This window comes from Anomaloglossus baeobatrachus, chromosome 2, assembly GCF_048569485.1.
Source record: "Anomaloglossus baeobatrachus isolate aAnoBae1 chromosome 2, aAnoBae1.hap1, whole genome shotgun sequence".
Lineage (NCBI taxonomy): Eukaryota > Metazoa > Chordata > Amphibia > Anura > Aromobatidae > Anomaloglossus > Anomaloglossus baeobatrachus.
In genome coordinates, this window is record NC_134354.1 from 781,922,381 (window position 1) to 781,944,450 (window position 22,070).

Genomic DNA, 22,070 nt, shown 5'->3' on the forward strand with positions numbered 1-22,070 from the left:
GTGCTGGTTTGTTTCCATCCCCTCCTCCCTTCAATGATTGCTACACCTGTGGAAGCCAACCACAGATACCGTGCACTGGCCCGAATGGACGTCTAGATCTACAGACTGGTGAGCTGAAAAACATTTATTTTCTTGGTGTTTTTTCTAATACGTCAGAGCCATAAGATACGACCTTATCACTTCTACCAACATGCGATGTTCTGGCACAATTCAGCACTGACACCTCCTGTCCCCTCAGACACAGGGAGGCACGGGGAGTAAAACCGAGTCAGTCGTACAACCTCCGACATGGCACCCAGCTCTCCCACAACCCCAACAGGCCGACAGGAACTTTCCAATAGCCCCTGTGGAACAGAATTCTGCCAGTCCGATACAGTGTGGTAGACTGCCACCAGTTCCTCATTAGATATAGGCCTGGTCTGTTAACAGGACTATATCAGGCCAGAAACCAACCCCAGGTAGCGTGTAAAACTAAGCCGATCTCACAGAAATGGGATTCAGAATCCAGATAAAAGAAACAGCCCAAGATTAAATTATATATTTAATCGCCTTAAGGGCCCACTAGATAACACTTTATACAAGATGGGATTTATAGAATATATACAGTATGCCTGACTAATTTGTTTCAACGGCTCCCTTCAGACTGGCCTTATCCCTTTGAGGCTCAGTCATCAACTTGTGAATCCTCAAGTTCTCTGCCTATCTCCTGAGCAGGAGTATGGCAATTTTCTGCGCCGCTATCGATGAGCTGGATGACGCTGCTCCTCTTTACTTGGGAAATCTACTTCATGTCGGCTCATTGATTCAAACCAGTGACTTTCACTTGGGATTCAATCTTATAACACACTGAGCTATTAGGGAATGTGAGAACAGGTTGTAATTTCTAGTATACAGGAAGAAAAAGATTTTTCAAACACCAGAAGCAAAAGAGTAACAATGCAGTGACCTGAGAAGAATCTGCATAACTAATCATATGCTAAATAGCTGCAAGTCAAATTTATGTATGAGATAGCCAAGATGATTGTCTATAAAATGAAGGTCATCTCACGCTCATAGCTGTAGTGGATGGTGAGATATGGAGCCTGAGAGTCAAAAAGTGCAAAACAGTGCTACCTTTTTGCTTGTCACTGTATTTGGACAGTGACTGAATTTTCGAGATTTTGGCTCTGCAGGCCACTATTTTGTATTTAAAATGAAACAACGGAGATGCAATTGAAGTGGAGACTTTCAGGTATGAGTAAACAAAAATATACTTTGAAAACATTTCGGAATTGCAACCATTTTTCTACAAAGTCTCCTCATTTCAGGGGTTCAAAAGTAAATTGCAAATTAACTTTACCATAAATAAAATGTTAAGTTTTAATACTTTGTGCAGAATCTTTTGCAGGCAATGACTGCTTGAAGTCTGGAAACACTGGGTTTCCACCTCTGTGAGGCTTTTTCAGGCATTCACTGTATCTGACTTCAGTTGTTATTTGTTTGTGGCCCTTTCTGCCTTAAGTTTTGCAGCTTAATGGAGTTGAGATATGGTGATTGACTACGCCATTGTAAACTATTCTACTTCTTTGCCTTAAAAAAAATTCCTGGGTTGCTTTTACAGTATATTTTGGGTCATTGTCCATCTGTACAGTCCAATCAACATTGCTGCATTTGGTTGAATCTGAGCAGATAGTCTCACCGTGTACACTTAAGGATCCATCCGGCTGCTTCTGTCTTCAGTCACATCATCCATAAATAGTACCCCAGGATCATTGGGCACTCTGCATGCCCAGCCAGCGCACCACCTCCACCATGTGTTACAGAGGACATGCTGTGCTCTGGATCAGGGGCCGCTCCAAACCTTCTTCAGACTTTCTTCTTCCATCATTCTGGTATCGGTTGAGCTTAGTCTCATCTGTCCTCTACTGTTGTTTCAGAAATGAGCAGCTTCTTTAGATATTTTTTGGCAAAATCCAATCCAGCCTTTTTCTTTTTCGGGATGATTAATGGTTTGCACCTTGTGGTAACTCCTCTGTATTTGATCCTTGTGGTAACTCCTCTGAATTTACTCCTTGTGGTGACCTCTCAGTATTTGCACCCTGTGTTGAACCCTCTGTATTTGCTCCTTGTGGTGACACCTCTGTATTTGCTCCTTGTGGTGACCCCTCTGTATTTGCTCCTTGTGGTGACTCCTCTGTATTTGCACCTTGTGTTGAACCCTCTGTATTTGCACCTTGTGGTGACTCCTCTGTATTTGCTCCTTGTGGTGACTCCTCTGTATTTGCTCCTTGTGGTGACTCCTCTGTATTTGCTCCTTGTGGTGACTCCTCTGTATTTGCTCCTTGTGGTGACCCCTCTGTATTTGCTCCTTGTGGTGACTCCACTGTATTTGCTCCTTGTGGTGACTCCTCTGTATTTGCTCCTTGTGGTGACCTCTCAGTATTTGCACCTTGTGGTGACCCCTCTGTATTTGCTCCTTGTGGTGACCCCTCTGTATTTGCACCTTGTGGTGACCCCTCTGTATTTGCACCTTGTGTTGAACCCTCTGTATTTGCACCTTGTGGTGACCCCTCGGTATTTGCTCTCATGAAGTCTTCTCTTTATGGTGGACTTAGATAATGAAACACCGACTTCCTCTAGAGTTTTCTTCACTTGTGTGGATGTCGTGAAGGGTTTTTTTTCTTCACCATGGAAAGGATTCTGCAATCACCCACCACTATTTTCTTCCGGGGACGTCTAGGCCTTTTTGAGTTCTCAGGCTCACCAGTGAGCTCTTTTTTTGCAAAATGTACCAAACTGTTAATTTCGCCTCTTCTAACATTTCTGCTTTCTTCTTTTTTTCAGCCCAATAGTGGTCGGCTTCTCTTCGATTAAGAGCTCCTTTGACCGCTTATTGTGGGCTCGGCTCACAGCAATAGATTCCAAAAGTAAATATTGCACCTAGAATCAGCTCCAGACCTTTTATCTGCTTAATTGTTGATGAATTAACAAGGAAATCGCCCATGCAGCCCATTAAATAGATTGTGAGATATTCGTCCAATTACTTTTGGTCCCTTGAAAAAGAGTCAGCTACATATTAAAGAGGTGTAATTCCTAATCCCTTCCTCCAATTAGGATGTGAATACCCTCAAATTATCACTTTAGGCCCATATTAATTTTTATAAGTATATCTTGAATATATTTTATTTATTAAACAGCTAAACTGCCAAAACTTGTCTCACTGTCCAAATATTTCTGGACTTAACTGTATATTGACAAACAATAAACACACACATGTGTACAAAAGGCAGATACACATATATACACAGAGCGCACACAGAGAGTACAGCAGCCACTGCATATGCCAATATGTAGTAGTGTTCCGCTAACACTGATGGGTGGGGAATTTTCACATTTCTACACACACCCCTGCGGCTCTTATTGGTAACTGGTAATTTCTTTGTTTGAGATACTATATAAGCTGGTCACATGATGTTTTAACACTGAAACTCTCAGTACACCATATCTGGCTGTGCTGTATTGATTTCTCCAAGTGCTTGTAAAACAAATCTTAATTAATTTGGAGTTCCAGTGGCATAGAAGGAGTGAATTTCGCTCACAGTCATAAGATTCAGTAAAAAACTGAAGCTACATACAGTGGGTAAGGAAATTATTCCAACCCCTTTAAATTTTTCACTCTTTGTTTTGTTGCAGACATTTGGTAAATTCAAAAAAGTTCATTTTTTTTCTCATTATTGTACACTCTGCACCCCATCCCCCATCTTGACAGAACAAAACCCAGAAATGTAGAAATGTTTGCAAATTTTTTAAACAAGTAAAACTGAAATATAACACGGTCATAAGTATTCAGACCCTTTGCTCAGACACTCATATTTAAGTCACATGCCCTCCATTTCCTTGTGATCCTCCTTGAGATGGTTCTCCTCCTTCATTGGAGTCCAGCTGTGTGTAATTACACTGATAGGACGTGATTTGGAAAGGCGCACACCTGTCTATATAAAACCTCACAGCTCACACTGCATGTCACACCAAATGAGGATCATGAGGTCAAATGAACTGCCCAGGGAGCTCAGAGACAGAATTGTGGCAAGGCACAGATCTGGCCAAGGTTACAAAAGAATTTCTGCAGTACTCAAGGGGCCTAAGAGCAGAGTGGCCTCCATAATCCTTCAATGGAAGAAGTTTGGGACCACCAGAACTTCTCCTAGACCTGGCCATCCAGCCAAACTGAGCAATCGTGGGAGAAGAGCCTTGGTGAGAGAAGTAAAGAAAAGCCCCAAGATCATTGCGGCTGAGCTCCAGAGATGCAGTAGGGAGATGGGAGAAAGTTCCACAAAGTCACCTATCACTGCAGCCTCCACCAGTCGGGCCTTTATGGCAGAGTGGCCTGATGGAAGCCTCTCCTCAGTGCAAGACATTTAAAAGCCACATAGAGTTTGCAAAAAACACATGAAGGACTCCCAGACTATGAGAAATAAGATTCTCTGGTCTGATGAGATGACGATAGAACTTTTTGGTGATAATTCTAAGCGGTATTTTTGGAGAAAACCAGGTACCTCATCACAGTGAAACATGATGGTGGCAGCATCATGCTAGGGGGGTATTTTTCAGCTACAGGGACAGGACGACTGGTTGCAGTTGAAGGAAAGATGAATGCGGCCAAGTACAGACATATCCTGGAATAAAACCTCTTCCAGAGTGCTCTGGACCTCAGACTTGGCCGCAGGTTCACCTTCCAACACGACAATGACCCTAAGCACACAGCTAAAAGAACAAAGGAGTGGCTTCAGAACAACTCTGTGACCATTCTTAACCGGCCCAGACCTAAACCCAATTGAGAATCTCTGGAGAGACCTGAAAATGGTGCCAACCAACATTCACCATCCAACCTGATGGAACTGGAGAGGATCTGCGAAGAAGAATGGCTGAGGATCCCCAAATCCAGGATCCCAAGAAGACTCGTGGCTGTACTAGCTCAAAAGGTGCTTCTACTCAATACTGAGCAAAGGGGTTGAATACTTATGACCATGTGATATTTCAGTTTTTCTTTTTTTATAAAATTTGCAAAAATTTCTACATTTCTGTTTTTTTTCTGTCTAGATGGGGGATGGGGCAGAGTGTACAATAATGAGAATTTACCAAATGGCTTCAATGAAACAAAGAGTGAAAAATTTAAACGGGTGTGAATACTTTCCGTTTCCACTGTGAATAATAATGACATATAGATAGATGATAGACATAATGATAGATGATAGATATATAGATTGATGACACATAGATAGATGATAGATACATGACGCATAGTTCTGCAGCAGCTGAGGCTCCACAGGTAGGCATATATTCAGCATGCGGTATATTCGGCAGATATTCGGCATATATTCGGAATATATTCATACCTTTCCTCCCCTGTACAGAGGGTCAAAGAGAGTTCAATTATCGGCCAGTGATTAAGTGAAGATGGAGGTGAAATGTTTGTGATGTGGACATGCGGCTGGGCGGACGGCTCGGTTACCAGCCCACCATGACCTCTTGTAGTTGGGGGTCCAGCTGAAATTAGTTTTCTGTGTTTTAGTAGAACTTGAGACGTGTTTGGCTTGTGATCTATGACTCTCCCGAAATGAGGAGACAGATTACACCTCAGAATTAGCTGGAGATATCTGACAAGCCATCATTTTACCCCTCGGCTCCTGTGGGCACAGAATGTTCCAATAACCTGATATTCCCACCATGTGTAATGAGTTCATGGACACAATATCTGCTGTGTTATAGATAATAGAAGGCACTGGGGGACTGTGGGGTCACATAATGGAGACTCCTAGGTACTGGAGATACTACAGGCTGCAGACACTTCTCCTGCTGGTAGTGATACATGGATATAGTGCAAGGCCACCAAAGAAGAACATGTGTCACATGAAAAAACTGCGAAGCCGTCCTTGTAGATTAATAACATGGAAGAAAAGATATTATAAATCTTCCTGTCCACTGAGCAATGATGCATGTGAACAAGGGAGAGAAAGAAAGAGAAGAAAGAAATACAGAGAAAGAAAGGGTAAAAAAGAGACAGACAGAGAGAGCAAGAAAGAAAGAAAGAAAGAAAGAAAGAGAAAGAAAGAAAGAAAAAAAAAGAAATAGCGAAAGATAAAGAAAAAAACAAAGAAAAAGAAGAAAGGGTAAAAAATGAAAGAAAGAGAGAGAGAGAAAGAAAAAGATGGAAAGAAAAACAAAGAAAGAAAGAAATGGTAAAAAGGAGAGCGACAGAGCACGAGAAAGAAAGAGAAAGAGAATGATAGAAGAAAAAGAAAGACAGAAATAAAGAAAAGAATGAATGAGACAGAGAGATAGAGAGAGAGCGAGAGAGAAAACAAATGATAGAAGAAAGAAAGAAAAAGAAAGAAAGGGTAAAAAAGGAGAGCAAGAGAAAGAGAGCAAGAGAGAAAGAAGATAGAAGAAAGAAAGACAGAAAGAAAAAGAAAAATACAGAGATAAAGAAAAAGAAAGAAAGAAATACAGAAAGAAAAAATAATGAAATGCAGAAGAAAGAAAAAGAGAAAGACAGAAAGAAAGAAAGAAAAAAGAAAATGATAGAAGAAAGAGAGGAAGAGTGATAGAAGAGAGAGTGATAGAAGAAAGGGAAATACAGAACGAAAGAGTGATAGAAGAAAGAAAGAGGAAGAGTGATAGAAGGAAGAATGATAGAAGAGAGAGTGAGAGAGAAAAGACAGGAAAAGGAGAAATATAGCTATGAGACGATAGATGATAGATAGATAGATTGATAGACAGATGAATAGATGATAAAGAGAGAGTTAGCAAGAAAGAAAGAGAATGATGAAAGAAAGAAAGAAAGAAAGAAAAAGAATTAGCGAAAGAAAGACAAAAGAAAAAAAACAGAAAGAAAAAGAAGAAAGAAAGGGTAAAAAAGGAAAGAAAGAGAGAGAGCAAGAAAGAAAGAAAGAAAGAAAGAAAAACAAAGAGAAAGAAAGAAATGGTAAAAAGGAGAGAGACAAAGAGCACGAGAAAGAAAGAGAAAGAGAATGATAGAAGGAAGAGAGAAAGAAAGACAGAAAGAAAGAAAATGAAAGAAAGAGGGTAAAAAAAGAGAGAAAGAGAGAGCAAGAAAGAGAATGATAGAAGAAAGAAAAAGACAGAAAGAAAAGAATGATTGAGACAAAAAGCGTAAAAAAGGAGAGATAGAGACAGAGAGCAAGAGAGAAAGAGAATGATAAAAGAAAGAAAGAAAAAGAAAGGGTAAAAAAGGAGAGAAAGAGATAGAGAGAAAGACAATGATAGAAGGAAGAAAGAAAGAAAGACAAAGAAAAAGAAAAAAAGAAAGAAATGCAGAGAGAAAGAAAGAGAAAGAAAAAGAAAGAAAAAGAAGAAACAAAATAATGAAATACAGAGAGAAAGAAAAAGACAAAGAAAGAAAAAAGAAAGTGATAGAAGAAAGAAAAAGATGAAATGTGATAGAAGAGAGAGTGATAGAAGAAAGGGAAATACAGAATGAGAGAAAGAGTGATAGATAAAAGAAAGAGGAAGAGTGATAGAAGGAAGAATGATAGAATAGAGAGAGTGAGAGAGAAAAGACGAGAAAAGGAGATATATAGCTATGAGACGATAGATAATAGATAGATGATAGATAAAAGATAGATAGATAGAGGGATAGATAGATAGATAGATAGATAATAGATAGATGATAGATAATAGATAGATGATAGATAGAGGGATAGATAGATAGATAGATAATAGATAGATGATAAAGAGACAGGCAGATATGGAAAGATAGATGATAGCTAGTATGCCAGATGTGCATTGTCCATCGATCAGTCGTCCATAGTATGATAAAAGCAAAGGAAGAAAATCTCTAGTCAATGACTAAATTCATCCCCCGAGTCAAAGGTGTGTAGTGGCCTCGCTAATCTGTCACTGGTATTTGTAGCCTATAAGTGTGCTGTCTCTATACTTATGTAGGTATGTTTATTTAGCACAGAATATTCCTTCCCCATAGGTGTCACACTGATCGCTGATTAAGGTTAGTTGTATAATTTCTGGTCAGTGGTCCAATCCTTTCTCTGGTACAGGTTGACCTGTCTGTTGAGTCTAAGGGATCTTTTACTTTCACCCTTAAACCATTCATCATGGTTTATGCTGCAAGGTTCTTCCAAAGTTGTGATCCTCAGGATAAAGGCCCCGTTACACACAACAACGTATCTAACGATATATCGCCGGGGTCACGGATTCCGTGGTGACGCACATCCGGTATCGTTAGCGACGTCGTTACGTGTGACAGCAAGGAACGACCGTTAACGATGGAAAATACTCACCTTATCGTCCATCATTGACGCGTCGTTCCTTTTCAAAAAATCATTGATTGTTGATCTCACAGGTTGTTCGTCGTTCCCGAGGCAGCACACATCGCTATGTGTGACACCCCAGGAATGACGAACTGCAGCTTACCTGCTGCCGCCGGCCATGCGGAAGGAAGGAGGTGGGCGGGATGTTACGTCCCGCTCATCTCCGCCCCTCCGCTTCTATTGGGCGGGCGCTTCGTGACGTCGCTGTGACGCCGCACAAATTTCCCCCTTAGAAAGGAGGCGGTTCACCAGCAATAGCGACGTCGCTAGGCAGGTAAGTCCGTGTGACGGCTCCGAAAGATATTGTGCGCCACGGGCAGCGATTTGCCCGTGATGCACAAACGATGGGGGCGGGTGCTTTCACCAGCGATATCGCTATTGATATCGCTGTGTGTAACACCCTCTTTAATCTCAATTAGTGGTCACAACACAACAGCAACAAGCAGATGAAGGTAAGGTTGAAACAAAACGTGGTCAAGGTCAGATGGCAGCATAGCAAAGAAATAGTATAAAACTTAATTAAGTGTCAGAATTTAGGTAGGGGTGCAGAAAAGGGTAACATGGGATGAGGAAGAGTAATCGAAAATACACTCTAAGTCAATGTGCAACTGTTTAACTACCTTTTTAGCCCAAAAAAATCTAGACACACCGGTGTTGGTGTATTTGCCTCTGATCAAAGCAGAATGTTGCAACTGCATAAGGAGCATCAGAACTAAGCCCTGTCTCAGCTTGGGGCATGATGGGTGTGAGGAGCTGGCCATGAACTAAAGACTATTGGACTTTTTCCAGCATGGAGCGCTCGTTACACCAATCTCGTTGTTGTGGGTTTTTTTTTTATTAAAGATGTGCTTGCATGTCAGTCTAAAATCACTTGTCAGTACACAATTGAAAGAGGGAAGGGGTTGTAACAGTGTGTCATATTAGTTGGCCTTCTTGGACTCTAATGTAATCAGGTCTGCAGTAGGATTCATTGTCCTACTTCTGATGAGAGGCTGTGCATCTATTCTTCCATTCTACAGGGGGCCTCACTGAGTCACAATTCTGCAGAGTTACAAGAGACTGCCCTCCTTCATACTTGGAGTTACAGTAAACAATTTTTTAAGGGGTGGGATGTGATCACTTCTTCTCATCCAGGGAGCTTATCCCAAATGAGAGGGAAAAGCAAGGAGACACATGTTTGGTTAGTATTTGGTGCTGTTATGTGGAGGGGAGAGGAATTATTCTTGCAGCCTGGTCCTGGTGCCTATTAATGGACTATATAGTTTGGCGCTGGATACAAGTGTTATAGTCGTGATATCCATCATCTGAATTGAGGAATTATCTTAAGGACTATTGTTTCCGGCTGGAGCTGGATACACGCACTATGGTCATGATAGCTGCCGTCTGGAGAAACATAAGAACTATTGTTGCTTGTTGGATATACATGCTTCTGTTCCATCGTCTGGAAGAGCATAAGGACTATTGTTGCCAGTTGGAGCTGAATACAGGCGCAACGGTCATGATATTGTTACGTCGACACCGGAGTCCGCTCCAGCGACTTCTGCTTTGACCACTAGGCAATGCCGTGTTCCTGCCATGGATAGTGCTGGTGATGGGAGAGAAGTCGATGCCAACGGCACTGCTGGGCGCAGGCTCCGCTCATCCACTGGGCTGTGTTTCCTTGGGATCTGCAGTACCACTGACTGACTGTAGGTGGCGTGTGTCTTCCAGCTGAAGTTACCATCATTCAGCTACCGCCAATGGGGAGACACCACACCCTTCTTATTTCCCCTCCTGTCTGCTGACCACTGCCAGAGATAGTTCTGCATTCCTGGATCCTGTCCCGCCCTATTCTATTTAGTGATTCCGGTGTTCTGACTTCTGCTTGTTTTCTGACTACCCTCCTGCCTGCTGTTTATGTACCTCACTGCCCGATCTGGATTTGACCTCTGCTTTGTTTTCTGATTACGTCCTTGCCTGCGTGTTTCTGTTCCTGTTTTGCATTTCCTGGTTTGACCCTGCCTGACTACTACTCTCATCGGACTGCAGCCTACCACAAGTTGTGATCTCCAGGGCCCTATGTAATTCCAAATGCCTGTATAGGGGTTAAAGGGTTTCAGGGTTCTGGAGGTCTTGCTTGCTGAGTGGCTTCCCTCTAGCCTGTCCATTACAGCCCGTCTGAGTCTGTGGATCCAGGCAGGCGTTACAGATATCCATCGTCTGGAGGAACATAAAGACTATTGATTCCAGCTGGAGCTGGATATACGCCCTATGGTCGTGATCTCCATTGTCTGGAGGAGTATAAGGACTATTGTTGCTGGTTGGAGTTGAATACAGGCCTTACGGTCATGATATCCATTGTCTGGAGGAGCCTAAGGACTATTGTTGCCAGTTGGAGCTGGATACACACGTTATGGTCGTGATATCTGTTGTCTGGAGGAGCCTAAGGACTATTGTTGCCAGTTGGAGCTGGTAACACAAGCTACGGTCGTGATATCTGTCGTCTGGAGGAACATAAGGACTATTGTTTCCAGCTGGAGCTAAATACAAGTGCTACAGTTATGATATCTGTTGTCTGGAGTAGCATAAGGACTATTGTTGCCGGTTGGAGCTGGATACACATGCTATGGTCGTGATATCTGTCGTCTGGAGGAACATAAGGACTATTGTTGCCGGTTGGAGCTGGATACACACACTATGGTCGTGATATCTGTCGTCTGGAGGAACATAAGGACTATTGTTGACGGTTGGAGATGGATACACACGCTATGGTCGTGATATCTGTCGTCTGGAGGAACATAAGGACTATTGTTGCTGGTTGGAGCTGGATACACATGCTATGGTCGTGATATCTGTCGTCTGGAGGAACATAAGGACTATTGTTGCCGGTTGGAGGTGGACACACGGGCTACAGTCATGGTATCCATTGTCTGGAGAAACATAAGAAGTATGGTTGCTGTAAGACAGTGTACGGAAGAAATAAAAATTGTTGCATCGTTAACCTGCCAAGGTGATTAGTGCAACCTACGATCTCAGCTCTTCACAATGGGCTCCACCCATATTTCAAACTCTTGATGCAAGTTTTAGCCTCTTTTCGTTAATGGGCATATTTTACAATTAACATGACAATGGTGTCACAGTTTTGAAAATCCCTTTAATCCAGACCAGACCTCTAAAAATAATCCAGATGATAGTAACCAAAAATTGATCCATAACTCAAAACAAACCGGTCATTCAGACCCCAGACCAGTCTTCAAAATTTGTCCCCGGAGTACAGCAGTTCCAACATCATCCTTATCGTCAATATTACCTCCATCATCTCTACTTGCAGACAGAATTTAAAACATTTTGTATATGATTTTTTTCCCCCATTTTTACCCTTCAAACAACATATTCATCCACCTTTTTTACCTACAGTATAGTGAATGGAAGGAGAAACTTCTTCAGATTAGTCGTAAGACTTTCGCCTGGAATCCAGGGCATTGAATCAATTTCTGCAATCAAGTTCAAGGCCTAGAGGTTTCCTCCTATATATACTTGATGACAAGGAAACAGGTGTATAAAACGAGAGAACTCAATCGGGCCCCCAATTGTTGAACCAAAACTCCATCAAAGGAGAAGGAGCTGACCCAAAGAGACCAAAGCGATCTCTTGTCATTTAGCCGTGATCCCTCATTTCATAATGAAAGGATATAATAATTGCCTGAATCAGACTAATCAGAGCACACAAATGAAACACGAAAAATACTCAGATCACTTCTCTTTTCTAAACTTCAAAGAGACCTGTCCCACAATAGTGTGTCCTCAGTAATCTAAAGAGGCAACGTGCCTAAAAGAAAATTATCTACAATATTAACTCTTATGTACAACAAGACATTGCTGTAAAATTGCCCCCTAAGTACAAGAATACAATTACTATAATACTGCTCCTATGTACAAGAATATAACTACTATAATACTGCTCCTATGTACAAGAATATAACTTCTATAATACTGCTCCTATAAACAGGAAAATAACTACTATAATACTGCCCCCTATGTACAAGAATATAACTACTATAATACTGCCCCTATATACAAGAATATAACTACTATAATACTGTCCCTATGTACAAGAATATAACTACTATAATACTGCTCCTATGTACAAGAATATAACTACTATAATACTGCTCCCTATGTACAAGAATATAACTACTATAATACTGCCTCCTATGTACCAGAATATAACTACTATAATACTGCCCCTATGTACAAGAATATAACTACTATAATACTGCTCCCTATGTACCAGAATATAACTACTATAATACTGCCCCTATGTACAAGAATATAACTACTATAATACTGCCCCTATGTACAAGAATATAACTACTATAATACTGCTCCCTATGTACAAGAATATAACTACTATAATACTGCCCCTATGTACAAGAATATAACTACTATAATACTGCCCCCTATGTACAAGAATATAACTACTATAATACTGCCCCCTATGTACAAGAATATAACTACTATAATACTGCCCTATATACAAGAATATAACTACTATAATACTGCCCTATATACAAGAATATAACTACTATAATACTGCCCCCTATGTACAAGAATATAACAACTATAATACTGCCCTATATACAAGAATATAACTACTATAATACTGCCCCCTATGTACAAGAATATAACTACTATAATACTGCTCCTATGTACAAGAATATAACTACTATAATACTGCCCCCTATGTACAAGAATATAACTACTATAATACTGCTCCCTATGTACAAGAATATAACTACTATAATACTGCTCCCTATGTACAAGAATATAACTACTATAATACTGCTCCTATGTACAAGAATATAACTACTATAATACTGCTCCTATGTACAAGAATATAACTACTATAATACTGCCCCTATGTACAAGAATATAACTACTATAATACTGCTCCCTATGTACAAGAATATAACTACTATAATACTGCTCCCTATGTACAAGAATATAACTACTATAATACTGCCCCTATGTACAAGAATATAACTACTATAATACTGCTCCCTATGTACAAGAATATAACTACTATAATACTGCCCCTATGTACAAGAATATAACTACTATAATACTGCTCCCTATGTACAAGAATATAACTACTATAATACTGCTCCTATGTACAAGAATATAACTACTATAATACTGCCCCTATGTACAACAATATATCTACTATAATACTGCTCATATGTACAAGAATATAACTACTATAATACTGTCCCTATGTACAAGAATATAACTACTATATTACTGCTCATATGTACAAGAATATAACTACTATAATACTGCTCCTATGTACAAGAATATAACTACTATAATACTGCCCCTATGTACAAGAATATAACTACTATAATACTGCTCCTATGTACAAGAATATAACTACTATAATACTGCCGCTATGTACAAGAATATAACTACTATAATACTGCCCCCTATGTACAAGAATATAACTACTATAATACTGCTCCAATGTACAAGAATATAACTACGATAATACTGTCCCTATGTACAAGAATATAATTACTATAATACTGACCCCTATGTACAAGAATATAACTACTATAATACTGCCCCCTATGTACAAGAATATAACTACTATAATACTGCCCCTATGTACAAGAATATAACTACTATAATACTGCTCCAATGTACAAGAATATAACTACGATAATACTGCTTCTATGTACAAGAATATAACTACTATAATACTGACCCCTATGTACAAGAATATAACTACTATAATACTGCCCCTATGTACAAGAATATAACTACTATAATACTGCTCCCTATGTACAAGAATATAACTACTACAGTTAGGTCCAGAAATATTTGGACAGTGACACAAGTTTTGTTATTTTAGCTGTTTACAAAAACATGTTCAGAAATACAATTATATATATAATATGGGCTGAAAGTGCACACTCCCAGCTGCAATATGAGAGTTTTCACATCCAAATCGGAGAAAGGGTTTAGGAATCATAGCTCTGTAATGCATAGCCTCCTCTTTTTCAAGGGACCAAAAGTAATTGGACAAGGGAGTCTAAGGGCTGCAATTAACTCTGAAGGCGTCTCCCTCGTTAACCTGTAATCAATGAAGTAGTTAAAAGGTCTGGGGTTGATTACAGGTGTGTGGTTTTGCATTTGGAAGCTGTTGCTGTGACCAGACAACATGCGGTCTAAGGAACTCTCAATTGAGGTGAAGCAGAACATCCTGAGGCTGAAAAAAAAGAAAAAATCCATCAGAGAGATAGCAGACATGCTTGGAGTAGCAAAATCAACAGTCGGGTACATTCTGAGAAAAAAGGAATTGACTGGTGAGCTTGGGAACTCAAAAAGGCCTGGGCGTCCACGGATGACAACAGTGGTGGATGATCGCCGCATACTTTCTTTGGTGAAGAAGAACCCGTTCACAACATCAACTGAAGTCCAGAACACTCTCAGTGAAGTAGGTGTATCTGTCTCTAAGTCACCAGTAAAGAGAAGACTCCATGAAAGTAAATACAAAGGGTTCACATCTAGATGCAAACCATTCATCAATTCCAAAAATAGACAGGCCAGAGTTACATTTGCTGAAAAACACCTCATGAAGCCAGCTCAGTTCTGGAAAAGTATTCTATGGACAGATGAGACCAAGATCAACCTGTACCAGAATGATGGGAAGAAAAAAGTTTGGAGAAGAAAGGGAACGGCACATGATCCAAGGCACACCACATCCTCTGTAAAACATGGTGGAGGCAACGTGATGGCATGGGCATGCATGGCTTTCAATGGCACTCGGTCACTTGTGTTTATTGATGACATAACAGCAGACAAGAGTAGCCGGATGAATTCTGAAGTGTACCGGGATATACTTTCAGCCCAGATTCAGCCAAATGCCGCAAAGTTGATCGGACGGCGCTTCATAGTACAGATGGACAATGACCCCAAGCATACAGCCAAAGCTACCCAGGAGTTCATGAGTGCACAAAAGTGGAACATTCTGCAATGGCCAAGTCAATCACCAGATCTTAACCCAATTGAGCATGAATTTCACTTGCTCAAATCCAGACTTAAGATGGAAAGACCCACAAACAAGCAAGACCTGAAGGCTGCGGCTGTAAAGACCTGGCAAAGCATTAAGAAGGAGGAAACCCAGCGTTTGGTGATGTCCATGGGTTCCAGACTTAAGGCAGTGATTGCCTCCAAAGGATTCGCAACAAAATATTGAAAATAAAAATATTTTGTTTGGGTTTGGTTTATTTGTCCAATTACTTTTGACCTCCTAAAATGTGGAGTGTTTGTAAAGAAATGTGACAATTCCTACAATTTCTATCAGATACTTTTGTTCAAACCTTCAAATTAAACGTTACAATCTGCACTTGAATTCTGTTGTAGAGGTTTCATTTCAAATCCAATGTGGTGGCATGCAGAGCCCAACTCGCCAAAATTGTGTCACTGTCCAAAGATTTCTGGACCTAACTGTATAATACTGCTCCTATGTACAAGAATATAACTACTATAATACTGCTCCTATGTACAAGAATATAACTACTATAATACTGCCCCCTATGTACAAGAATATAACTACTATAATACTGCTCCTATGTACAAGAATATAACAACTATAATACTGCTCCCTATGTACAAGAATATAACTACTATAATACTGCCCCGATATACAAGAATATAACTACTATAATACTGCCCCTATGTACAAGAATATAACTACTATAATACTGCCCCCTATGTACAAGAATATAACTACTATAATACTGCTCCTATGTATAAGAATATAACTACTATAATACTGCCCCTATGTACAAGAATATAACTACTATAATACTGCCCCGATATACAAGAATATAACTACTATAATACTGCCGCCTATGTACAATAATATAACTGCTATAATACTGCCCCTATGTACAAGAATATAACTACTTTAATACTGCCCCTATGTACAAGAATGTAACTACTATAATACTGCCCCCTATGTACAAGAATATAACTACTATAATACTGCTTCTATGTACAAGAATATAACTACTATAATACTGCTTTTATGTACAAAAATATAACTACTATAATACTGCCCCTGTGTACAAGAATATAACTACTATAATACTGCTCTTATGTACAAGAATATAACTACTATAATACTGCCCCATTCTCATGGTATCAGACCCCGAGCCTAAGGATTGCTTGGGATTCTGGTGGTTGGGGAAACTTATCCACTATTATTTGGATAGGGGACTTGCAGTTCTGGTTAATAATAATAACCAATCAACTGCTCTTATAATGTCCTCTGTGTATAACAATATAACTACTATAATACAAATAATACTGCATTTAGGAATCACTTATTCCTCCGGAGATGACCTTTAAAAACACAATAACATCCGCCCGGTGCCCTTAGTGGCGCACATTTTCCCTCCCCGTAATCTGCTTTCTTGTACGCTGAGTGCGTGCGGTTTGCAGAACACACAAGTCACTATATAAATCTCCGTCCATACTTTATGTGCTCGGTCTGTGCTTGTTCCTGCATTGTTCACCTGGTAAAATGATTGTTTCATTCCAATGGCTGAGCAGCTACAGAGGGATTATATTTTTATTGATATCCAGCTCTGCCGTAGCCAGAAACCTTCACTATAAAAGCATGAAATTCCTTTGTGTCAGATTGTGGTTTGTAGATCTCATTAAAGACGTTGCAGTCTCTTTCTTCGGTCAAACGACCCATCGTAGCGGTATAATCTCTCAATGTATATACTGTGCCGCAGTCACTCACAGCTCTTTCTGCCATTACCTTCTTCATTTCGAAAACAAATAAAAATATTTTTAACAATTTTTGAAAGAAAAAAAAGTTGACTATGGATGTTCTGGTCAACAGTAATGGAGTTTGCAGATTCCCCGGAGTTGGCTTGAGTTGAATGTTGGATTCTTAGTATTTGCATTACGTAATGGCCTCATAAAACCATGTAAGTGGGTTATATACAGCTTGCTTCCACTATTTAATGTCATTATAATTCTTTTTTTTTGTCTGCGTGATGGATGGGAATTTTTATGGTACCGTATCGATGGAGAGGATTGAGTCACCACCACATCTTGGACTTCAATTTTAAACTTTAAGAATCCTGGCTAGTTCTTAATACGATCTCTCTTGACCCAAGTCACAGGTGTCATCCACCTCCCCACCCTGCAAATTAGCCATTTTGTGTGACGATACGCCACAAGGTGTCACTAGCAGCAACTAGAGACATGGAGGTTAAAAAGCCGGTTGTCAGAAGCCAGGAGATCCCGTATGGAACACAGGGGGAGAGTGGAGCCGAGGTCAGAGTACAAGCCAAAGGTCAGAAGCCAGGAAGTCAAGTAAGGTACACGGAGTAAGCAGAGCCGAGGTCAGGGTATAAGCTGGAGGTCAGAAGCCAGGAAGTCAAGTAAGGTACACAGGGAGCGAGCAGAGCCGAGGTCAGGGTACAAGCCGGAGGTCAGAAGCCAGGAAGTCAAGTAAGGTACACAGGGAGCGAGCAGAGCCAAAGTCAGGGTACAAGCCGGAGGTCAGAAGCCAGGAAGTCAAGTAAGGTACACAGGTAGTCAGCAGAGCCGAGGTCAGAGTACAAGCCAAAGGTCAGAAGCCAGGAAGTCAAGTAAGGAAGTAAGGTACACAGTACACAGTAACGTACACAGGGAACGAGCAGAGCCGAGGTCAGGTTACAAGCTGGAGGTCTGAAGCCAGGAAGTCATGTAAGGTACACAGGGAGAGAACAGAGACGAGGTCACGGTACAAGCCGGAGGTCAGAAACCAGGAAGTCAAGTAAGGTACACAGGGAGTGAGCAGAGCCGAGGTCAGGGTACAAGCTGGAGGTCAGAATCCAGGGGGATTACGTCAGAGTCAGAGGCACGGGCAGAGAAGGGTAACAAACGTCCGGGGTAGGGAGACAAGATCAGGACAACAATACACATGGCAGCTAGAGAACTCACTGCAGAGCAGGATCTACAACTGGTGGCGTCCCCTGTGAAGTTGCTCCCTAATGAAGCCGAGTATTCACCCGAACGAGGCACCTGAGAACAGGCCCTTCCCATCACCAGCGCAGAACCCGAAGGCTGGGAAGCAACCCGTCACCTGGAGCATAATACAGCACATTGGCTCTGCTGGAGAGCAGAGCACCGCAGATCATGACAATAATACAGAACGTTGACTCTGCTGGAGAGCAGAGCACCACGGATTGTGACACATTGTTTGTAAGTTTCTTGTTTATTTTATTAATTGTGTGGTTTATATAAGATGTTAACCTTATGTATTTTTTTTTTTTTATTTCTTTTTTTAATTTTTATGCATTTTAGATACTTTTTGTAACACTTCAGACAGGTGAACACAAAACCTTGTAAATAGGGTACATAGCCTGTCAAACTAGATAAATATGGCAACACATGAGAACACCAGAGTATTAGGCTAAAAAATAGTTTTATTAAATACACTTTAAAAGACAAAAAGCAAAAAAGTAATTAATTATAAATAACACTGCATAAAATCCAGACCTAGTGCAAAACAGATATATATATCAAAATTGATCACAAATAACTTAATAGAGGATGGATCCAGATGGCAACAAAATACGCCCTAAAACAGGCAAAAAAGGTCAAACATGCAAAAAAAGCTAAAAAAGACCTTAGTAAAGTGCCCAATGCTGAAAATATTGCACTATTTTAAGCCAAAAAGATTTGGTATCTTGTATATAGATCAAAAAACGAGAGTCCCACTCAGTACATAGTATGAACAGGTGGGTCCCGATAGGGAAAAAAGGCCAGTGCCAATAAATGCAAGCAGTATATACAGAGAAAGGGCAGGATTAATCAAAAAGGATCCATTACCTCAGAGAGTGGAGCACCAGGACTGGCAACCTCAACATATGTTTCCAAATGGGTCTTCGTCAGGAGACGAAGACCCATTTGGAAACATATGTTGAGGTTGCCAGTCCTGGTGCTCCACTCTCTGAGGTAATGGATCCTTTTTGATTAATCCTGCCCTTTCTCTGTATATACTGCTTGCATTTATTGGCACTGGCCTTTTTTCCCTATCGGGACCCACCTGTTCACACTATGTACTGAGTGGGACTCTCGTTTTTTGATCTATATACAAGATACCAAATCTTTTTGGCTTAAAATAGTGCAATATTTTCAGCATTGGGCACTTTACTAAGGTCTTTTTTAGCTTTTTTTGCATGTTTGACCTTTTTTGCCTGTTTTAGGGCGTATTTTGTTGCCATCTGGATCCATCCTCTATTAAGTTATTTGTGATCAATTTTGATATATATATCTGTTTTGCACTAGGTCTGGATTTTATGCAGTGTTATTTATAATTAATTACTTTTTTGCTTTTTGTCTTTTAAAGTGTATTTAATAAAACTATTTTTTAGCCTAATACTCTAAACACCTAAAAGAATTGCGTTAAAAAGCTAAACTTATCCAGCTTTGCTGCTCCGGTGGTCCGTCAGTCCTTCACCAATAATGTCAAACCCATTTTTAAAAAAGATCTACTTGAACCTATTACTTATGTACTCTACTTCTAGAATTTCACTTTTCACCTCCATCATAAAAGGACAACTTTCAGCGTTCAACTTTTTGCCAATTCCATTTTGTGAAAAAATAGCTAAAAGTGGTGTGAAAAATTCTATTGGTAGAGAACGTCAGAAATGGTACACTTGAAGGCTATTTCTCGACAAATCAACAATTTCTACCTCCGATTTGGAGAAGCATTTTTCCTGGTAGAACCTTCTGTAAGCCTTGGGTCAAAAGCTGTGGTGGACATGTAGCAGGTAGGGATGAGCGAACGTATGGATATTCAGGTTCGCTGAACCAGCACAGGAAAAAAACAAATCTGGATCAGCGAGCGAACTTGACGCTGAACTTAACCCCGAACAACAAACCCCACGAAAGTCAATGAGAATGAGACGTTCAGGGCTGTAAAATTGCAGTAGTAAGCCCTAGGGGGCTGTGGTGGAAGTTAAATGGTAGTAAGAGCAGGATAGTTATACATACCGTGCTTCCCGGAGGATCATACTGCAGTCAGACTCTCTTCTGGGCCCGCTAATTAAGGACCATGAATATTCACTGGCACAGAGGGTGGGCGGGGGAAGCAGTGAATATTCATGAACCTTAATTAACGGCCTGGAAAAGAGTCTGACTGCAGTGCGATCCTCTGGGAAACATGGTATGTTACATATCCTGCTTTTACTACCAGTTAACTTCCATTTGTAGCCCACGTCATTTTTTATTTATTTTTTTTTACAGTGATTTCCCTGTCCAATCACATCTATGCCAATACTTGGCATGGCTGCAACGGCTCCAGAAGCTTGGGTGACAAATCGGAACAGGAACCAGACATTTAGTCAAAAGTCTGTGTTTGGTGTTCAGCACCGAATACAATGCGTTTGGTACGGACCCCATATTTCACAGTTCAGGTTCCTTCATCCCTAGTAGTAGGATGAGCAGTATGGATGAAAGGAGAGATGTAAGGAGTTACTGATGGTTCAAAACGTACAAATGGGTTTGTCTTCTGGTTGAACAACAGATCCTAGGACCATTTGAGGGTAGCTTACTACTTTTTTGGACCTTTAGATTCTGAATAGTTAGAAATGTAGTTGTGTCCTCACGGCTTCTCAACAGAGTTCACCAATAGTTGATAGTTTTGGAGCCCCTGTTTCTGATTGTGGGTTTGTGCTGCCAACCCTTTCCAGTTCTTTACCAGCATGTCAGATGGTTACAATTGCATTACGCTGACGGGGTTTGTAGTTCGTCTGAGAATCCCATTTTACTTTCGTCTACAAGTTCTGCATATTTCATGCACACGCCCTGTGGATTACCAACCCCGTCAGCGACCACGGAGTCCTTTCCCCCTCTAGCAATGCTCATTGCTCCTTCCCTGCCAAAAACTATAGACGATGTTTAATTTCCCCTTCCACTTTTCTTCTTAATCCGGGTCAACAAAGCTCTCCAAATCTTTTGTCTCATTCCAGGGAAAATCAAACAGAGAACATATTGATAGATTGCCAATTCAACCCAAGGACGGATCTCAGGAATCCTGAATAAACAGGGAACAGAAGTTCTGTAGACAATGACATCTCTGGACCACCTATCCTGCTGAAGTGGTAGCTGGCACAGAGGGTTATGAGGGTTCGTGTATGCCCAGTGCTGCCAACGCTACACTAAAACCACAACTGAGTGCTGTTTGACTCATCGCCATACACAGCCATTGTGGAGACGTTCAACAGTGCCCATTGTTCATCAGAGTCACCCCCAGCTCGACCTGCCAGGAGACTGAGCGTGAGGCGGCCACAATCCATGAATGCTCTGGGATGTGTTATATGGCTTTGGACGTTCTATTATATGAAATCAGCTCCTATAAAGAACATGAGCTCAAACCTCCCTGGCAATAGACGTGGACTTAAAAATCAAGAATCATTAAGCCTGTAACCCATTACCATTCCTTAATAATGTAAAGTCAGATGAGCCAATTTCTGAGAAGAAACATAAGGGAAATTCTGAAGGACTGTGTAATGTTTTTTGTCTATGTCCTGCCCATTTATACATAGGATAATCCTCCAAATATGAACTCAATGAACCCCTTAATCAACCCCTCGAGATGAATATACTGTATTTTCCAAATTATAAGATGCACTTTTTTCCCCCAAAACTGGGGTAAAATGGGGGTGCATCTTATAATCCGGATATGGCGCC